The sequence below is a fragment of the Opisthorchis viverrini genome (assembly GCF_000715545.1).
Source record: "Opisthorchis viverrini unplaced genomic scaffold opera_v5_19, whole genome shotgun sequence".
Lineage (NCBI taxonomy): Eukaryota > Metazoa > Platyhelminthes > Trematoda > Opisthorchiida > Opisthorchiidae > Opisthorchis > Opisthorchis viverrini.
This window is the reverse complement of record NW_008751675.1, coordinates 1,892,697-1,900,702: the sequence shown is the minus strand read 5'-3', so window position 1 is coordinate 1,900,702 and position 8,006 is coordinate 1,892,697.

Sequence of the window (8,006 nt, the reverse complement as noted above, 5' to 3'; positions counted from 1 at the left end):
TACGGGGGGCCGCTACAACAGCGAAGAAAACAGTAAACCTGCATCCGGACTTACAACAGGATTTATCAACCTGAATCTGCAACACGATAAGTCCCCTTGTTCGCATATACACTTATTGTAATAATTTTACTCAACAAGCAGACATTGTTAGTGCTCTACGTTTCCTCGTTCATACAACTAGTTTCCGGGTTCTGTTAGAGCATTAACAGTAGTAATTTTCTCTTGTCTTTCAGCGAAAGACAACAATAACAAAGATAAACAATGCATAGCGATGGCAAAAATGCGAAACTGCAGGTCAAGCTGGTTTTTTGTTATTAGTGAGTTGGTTGGGTGTGTAAGTCATGATGACTTGGATCGTGATTAGGGAGAGGATTATGGAACAATTCGGGCGGGATGATGCTAGTTTATACTTGGAGAAATTCGGCTGGAAGCCTCCTCCTAAATGAAGCGAACACAGTGCGGAAATTTTTGCGCCAACACGTAATATACCTACCTTGTAAATGCCTTCGGCCATTGTCCGGAGGTGTTGTTCGATGGTAAGGAGTGAACAAGCCGTCATGAATGGTGGAACGAAATGCGGTTAACTTGAAAATGAACCACTCGTGAGGCCTACCGTGTTTGAGCGTGAACATTGTCTCAAGTTCTAGTCTAGAACAGCATGGAAGTTTGTAGAGCAGACGTCTTCTGTGCTTTTTTCTGAACTATCTACGTGTTATTTAAATGAGTGCCCTAGAGGGTACCCCAAAAACCGTTGAGATACAGAGCCCTAAATTCATTGTATTTTCGGTCCTCGAGAAGCACGTTGTTTTTGTTAAACGTACGGGAGAAATCGTACAAGCAATTGGTTGAGGCATTAGCTTCCAAGAACGCCGTACATTTAGAATATCTCTTTTAGCTGGGTGAGACAAAGTCAAGAAAGTTCTTTTTAAGTTGGGTACTGCAATAAGTAGGTGAATATAGTTTAGCGGCGATCCATTCGTGAACATGTGCAGTGGCTCAAAAGATATATACGTATTGCTAATCGGGTGATAGCTTGGTAGGTCTTCACCATCAGGTGGTTGGCGTCTGCGTCTTGTCATTAGAAGACATCCACAATCGGATGTCTAGGAAAATGAGGGCGGGTTAGGGGATGGATTCGCTGAATGTAGCCTTGGCCGAGCTGGTTTACGCCATTTTGGCAGAAACTGTCGGACCTTGTTGGTTTTTTCGGTGTTTAAACTTTGTGTACGGGGCAATGAACCCCATCTCAGGTCTGGGGGGGCATAGAATTTGAATTCTGAAAATACATGAACGAGAACTATTCTTTCTGCTTGAGGCTGCTGAGTTATACTTGTCCAAATTGTTCCATTTATCTGGCAACGCTATAAATCGAAGATCGAAAACTGACCATTCGTATGGTGAAATTCAAAAAACACATAAGATAGCCCGGAGGTACTCCGTAGCGTCGATCGCTTACATCGATGGCTTACATCGATGCCCACACCCAATGCCAGTGCCCTCCGAATGGATGTAAACGCTGCAAAGCAGTGGTCTTTGGACTGGCAATTTCCTCTGAATGGCGAAAAGTGCGTCCACGTGTCAGTTGGAGGAGAATCAGCAAATGCCTTTGTCATGCATAGTGAGAACGGACCAGAAAACTTCATGAGGATAGATGCCTAAAAGGATTTGGGCATCTGGGTCTCCTCAAACTCGTCCTTCTCACTTCGCCATTAGAAATCGACCCAGAAGGCATTCGCCATTTTACGGATGATCCAAATCGCCTCCGGGGGGACCTAATTCTTACTTATGCCCTATTTGAACAAAGCTTGGCAAACAGGTTTTTTTTACCGTTGACCCAGCAAACACGACTGGGACATAGTAAGAAAATTTCCAAGCTCAGAGCACACACACTCATTAGACAAAAACTTATATCATATCGGGCAGTAGCTGCGTAGAATGACCTTCCTCCGACGGTTGTGCTCCTTCTAGAACCCAGTTAAAGGCACTAATAGACATTTATTAATGCGAATCCTCGCGCTGGCAAGCATACTGCTCCGGGCTGAGAATATGAAAAACAGTGCTACACCCTTTTTTCACTTGTTTCTTTCAAGCGAACGACAGCCACTGACCGACAAGAACAAAGGCGACCCGGGAAAATTGAGCAAAAGCCTCAATCCTGTGTGTCGATCCGTGAATCTATGTGCAACTCCATTGCCTTGCCAGTCTACTGCGGTGTATCTGGGATAAATCAGCCGTTCAATACAACTGAGAATATTGGACAATATTGTCACCGATTTTTTAGCATTTTAGGGCGGTGCTGGATTCTTTGCCCTGCCAGCATCACGCGGATTTTTACCTGTTGGGGGCTCCGTCGGCCAAATATTCACACTATCAGGTGTCAAAAAACAGAGGATAAAATCTTGGCTTTCCCCGTTTCATGAGTTGGTTTTTTTCTGTTGATCTGACATTGCTCCCAACCATACTTCTTCAATAGGATATGCCATAGAAGGTTGTAGACACATTTTGGTCTTTATTGCCACGTACTTCTGAGCTTCTTAGACTTTGGTAGGCACTTCAAAAGCATCCGTACTTAAACTGGTGTCCTCCAAGGTTTTCCGCTCTCTCCATTGGTGTTCAGGTTCGTCGCAGGCGAACTCGCTATGTCCAACGAGTATGACGCATACAAATGACATTGAAACATCCGCATCGGTAAAATGGGCTCCGGGTATCCTCTAGATGCTGCTTATAACCCGAAGCATAGCAATGCAATGATGGCCTGGCACCGTCATACCCAGTGTGATGGCACTCCCGCAACTATTTTCTTCAGAATCTCGACCGCAATCTCTCGCCTAAGCGAGTCTGTAATCATAAATACGAGCAAATTTTTCATCTAGCCCCAACCTGGGACGACTTCTTAACTACCAGATGAGCTTTCGTTCAAATTTGGCCAGCCTGATTTTCTGTTGCAAATTTGGTTTGCCTCTTCCACAACTTCAAATCCGTATACGGTGTTATATTGGCCCTGTGCATTAATACCATTTCCCCATCCAACATATCTCCTGCACGTGCCTTCCCTACAACAGCTCAAACAATAATTTTACTTAGCTTCAGATAGAACATTTTTGAGACAACGCTTGCCATTTGCTCCGAATTCGAATCATTCAATCTTCATCTTCACTTTTGCTCGTTGTGACTCCGGCCATTAACCCAGCCTCTCAAGGTCACTGATGGCCAGCAATGGTTTTCAGTTTTAGTTCATGTCAGCTGGCTTTGAACTATTCGGGCTTCATGCCCATCGTTCCCCACAAGCTGGAAATAAGTACATCATTATTTCATCGAATATCGCCCACTTTTTATGACACTGTCCTCTGTTGGCGCAATACCCACTACCCGCAGGCCCTCTAGTCATGCTTCGTTCTGACTGTAAAGGTATAATCGTGCCAGACGGCATGCCACACACAAGTTTGGAATTAACATCATTATTATTATCGGGATCTTTTAAAGAACACTGCGGAGTATTGAAAAACGCTTGCATTTTGTTTCGGGGTTCGTCCCGTAAAGTCGTAATCACATGCGAAGTGGTGGAAGTCGGTGACCTTGAACGTTTGCTCATTTAAACTAAATGCCATGAGCAACGCCACTGAAATGTAAAACCCGATTAGGCTGGAATATCTGCAGAAGTTTTACTCTACGGGTCCATTCGGTACATTTCGTCCGTCAACTAGCTCGGCAGTACGTGTCTTGGCGAAGTCCAGTTCAACAGATGTAAGCGGCGAGATCCTATTAAACGAGGCGGTTATTCCACCATTTTCATTGTTAGCGTTCCCCAGTTTGTTCGAGCATCATCTTACACATTTTACTGAGCGCTGCAGCCTACCCACTACTCATTTCAAAGTCATCATTGTTCTTCTTGCAGTTTGTAACTTGCAGCTCACGGTAATGGCAGCATTATTCTTGGAAGCGTTCCGTTCACCACTACTCGACAGTCCGCATGCACGTTGAGTTCCTAGGAGCGGTGTTCTCATTTGCGCGTACTGGTCTCCTGCAAACTCTCCAGATTATTCTGGCTTTTTAGGCTCTCACTGACTTTCGGTAAATATTAAGCTTTGATCATTCTTGACACACCGATTTGTTGTTGTGTCCTTTCATGGAGATTTTGACTTCTTATATAAACCCGGATCGCTCATAACAACCGTGAAACGTCTCCCACCAGCTGCTAGAACAACGATGGTTTTGAAAAACCCTAGCTTTTTCATTGCGTCATCTTTCTCCTGAAAAACTAGGTCTTACGTTGCGTGTGACTGATAGAACCATGGTTTAGTGGACATTCTACCCAGAGTCTCGTATTATTGGTCTGGCTATTCGCCTGCATTTCCGCCTCACTAACGTCCGATCTTGCGGATGACTCAGCATTGGTCGGTATGATGCAGTGTGATGGTTGATACATACATACCTGTCTACATATATACACTGGCGCTGGACGGACCGCTGTCGCATTGCAGAGGCTCGACGACAAAGAAATTTCCGTAATAGCTTTCACTGTATCCAAATATTGGTAGTGGTGATTAAACAAATTAACGTTGACATGTTCATCGAGCTTGTCTGTTGGTTCAGAGGCCAGTTTTTTATTGCTGACGCCATCAATACAGGGCTGATACTAGGTAGATACGAAATCGGAAGTCCGGTGCACCCACAGTCGATGAGAAGCAAGTGTTCTCATTTTTAGCAGTGTTTGAAACAACCCTCTTCACGCTGTTCTCAGAGCCATAGAAGACGCTTATAATAACTTGCATTTAATGCTAGCTAGTACGCCAGAAATCCGAATCTCCAACCCGGGGACCTGAAGCGGTCGCCCAACATATACTTTTGATGTGCTCTCCAGGTTAAACGCGAATTAGGAAAAGTACAAGAAACTTCGAAACTGCCCATCAGTGTGCAGCGGTACTTCAATGAAGATTATGGGTTTACGAGTCTGGCAGATGTGACCAAACTGAGAACAGAAACCCATCAGAGAAGACTGAGCCTTCCCCACCAGCCAACGGGGCACAAAAATGTATGTTCGTATCAGAGTTAGATAAGCAAATTACTTCAACGCACCAGAATAGACTGCATGTTCGTGGCGATTATATAAGGCTGATTTACATAGTACGGCTCCATGTTCTCACCAAATGGCAAACCATTTTCCTATGTTGCACTTTGTAAGATGCCAAATGTGAACCGAAGAAGAGATCAATTTGGATTGGAACAAGAGTCTCATCTTGAGAATTCGAATGACCAGATGGCAGTTGAATGAATATTTGATTGCACTTGCACACTCGAGTGCTTTCGAAGCGTTTGTTGCCATTCTGGAAGGTTTGGATGCAGTTTGTACCTGCGTACTTTTAAAAAAATGAGCTGCACAGATGCACACAAACGCGGCAGATCCATACGTATTTCTGTTTTACTCAGAACGATAACATTAAATTAACCATGTGGCGCTTAAGTTCGGGCGGCTCTGCTGGTGGTGTGAGGTTGATCAGTTTCAATTGGGATTCCATCTTGCCAGTGAGGTTAATCCATGCTGAAAAGAATAGGAGCACTGAACAGTTGCTTTAACCTTATGGGGAATCACGGGCGACGATGACCTCACGAGACTCTACATGGTCATCATTATCAGCAGCACGTCATCATTGTTCAATACAATGTTTCGGTGCAGTACAACCAAGATTTGTTTGGCAGTCTTATTGTGAGGAAAATAATAAGAGTGGATGGGTAAGGTAAGTAGTGATAGTCTGCCACAATTATCTTGAGGTACATACGACCCCAGCGACTTATGTAAGCAACAACGCCATTGGTATTCGTTGGCAGTCGTATCTTACACGGCCTACAAACAGGTGCATTAGGGAGTAGAAGGTTCCCATCTTGAAAGGCGAGTCGCACCGCCACCGCCCAGATACCTCGTGATCCCTTCGATAACACCCTACCAGACCATGGGTGGCCCGCTTTCCTGATTCTGCTACTGTAACTACGGCATGAAATCCACGACCTGTTCGTCAGCAGTCGGTCGCCTAACAGCTCAGCCATGAGTGACCAAACGAAAGTGTGATAAGCCCTCACTTAGACAACATATGGCGCCACTCATTGCTTAATCACAGCTATTGAGTGACTCCTCGAGTGCCGACTTCGTATGAGTAGTGTTTCAATAAAAGACAACACGTAAAAATACCTGTCCTGCCTAAAAGATTTGATTCCCCTAGGTGTCAGCTGTGTATCAATCTTCTGGAGTGATACTTCTTGAAAGACTTGTAGACAACTGAACGAGTACACTTCCAAACATAGAAAAATGTTCACTTTCCGTTTTCATACGCCTTCCACCGCATTCCCTAGCAGAAAACCACACCATCTTGTTTGATCAGATTACACCAACTTTAAAAGAACTTTCAATGCATTCACATTTTGCAGATACCATGTGAATCACATCCAAACTGAGTACGCCAACAGAAAACGTTGCCTGCCATGTCAGTTGTTAGAATCACTCGATAACCAGACTAACCAGGTGCCTTGGTTTAAGCCCCAAACCCCAGCCTTGGGCAACCCCTGAACAATCCAATGACTCCCTTGTAACAGTAACCGACAGCTTGATATCATTCCCCACTTCCTTGTAATCCTGATTCTTCCACACATCAACAATGGCCGAAGCTTCGAGCAGTAAACCTCGGCATATTGACGTCGTGTTATTCCACCGAGACTCAAGCAGACGGAACACCACTTTATGGAGTGCTACTGATAAGTTTGCAGGTAGCTAAAGCAATCCCACCGACGCCAGTCACAACCCCCAAGAACCCCATGAACGCGCTATTTTACACATTGTTGTAAGAAACACATTTTAGACTTAACAGGACCAAACACACACGATGCGTGTGTAATGACAGCCCACGTGGTCATATTTATCTGCTGGAGACTCGGAATAAATTTACTGCGGTATTTTGTTGATTTCTGGCAAAGTGGGTTAAATTGAGGCGATGTACGTGAAGCTTTCGACTTCTTAATATATTCTGTCAAAATGCATGAACTTTTCACATGGATCTTCACAGTCTATTGTGACTTAACGCCGGACAAGTCCCAGCAAAATTTTGAACCGAACATCGCCTTCGTGTTTTCAACAGTCACACGAATCTTGAGCAAATTAGTGAACGGGGTGCCTCATTTTTGCGTGAACCACATCAACTGCATTACTGGCTAGTATGCTGGCTTTTGGCAGAGCTATGCGTTTCAGTTACGAGTAATAGCGTTCTTGAATGAATCTTGTAGCTATACTTGGACCCTGGTTGTCGCTACAATAACAAAGAATGCATTGAACTGTTGAGACTATTTAGGCGATATACGAATTCACGTCAAGTGTTCTCTCAGTCTGATTTATGTAATCAAAGGAACGAGCAACATGTCTGACTTATAACTGAATGTCAAACAATCTATCGTTATTACGTCAGAGATTTCTGAGCCGGTTACAGCAGGGACTACCGGTGAAAGGTAGAAGGCCTTCGCTGTGGAGTTATTTATTAGGAAACGCCAACTGACCGGTTACACACATTGAACAGGGAAGCAAACTCTCATTTGCATCTTATTCACAAAAAACTGGACATCCATCTTCTCTTGAACGCGTCTTCTTGAACTTTCCTGGATATTCATTGACTCCAATCACTCATTGCTCAAATCCAAGCAAATGTTACAAAGCGATTCTACAAATTCCTCAACAGATATCCCCTTCTCAAAAGACGCAAAGATAAATTCCACGAACAACACATACTACTCGCATGCCTCCCCATCAGTAGTATAACCGTTACACCGGTAAATTACAGGACATAAGCATGGCTTCACCGTAGCGCATGGAAATCCGTGTGAAGCGATTTTCCACCGTGAGACTCTGCATGATAATCAAGTTTCTCTATGTGTGATCTTCATAGGAAGCATCCATGTTGAGCCTCTCCAGATGGTTCGTACAACAAATTTTCTACTTTGAGGATACTAGTGAAGGTGTCACGATAGTG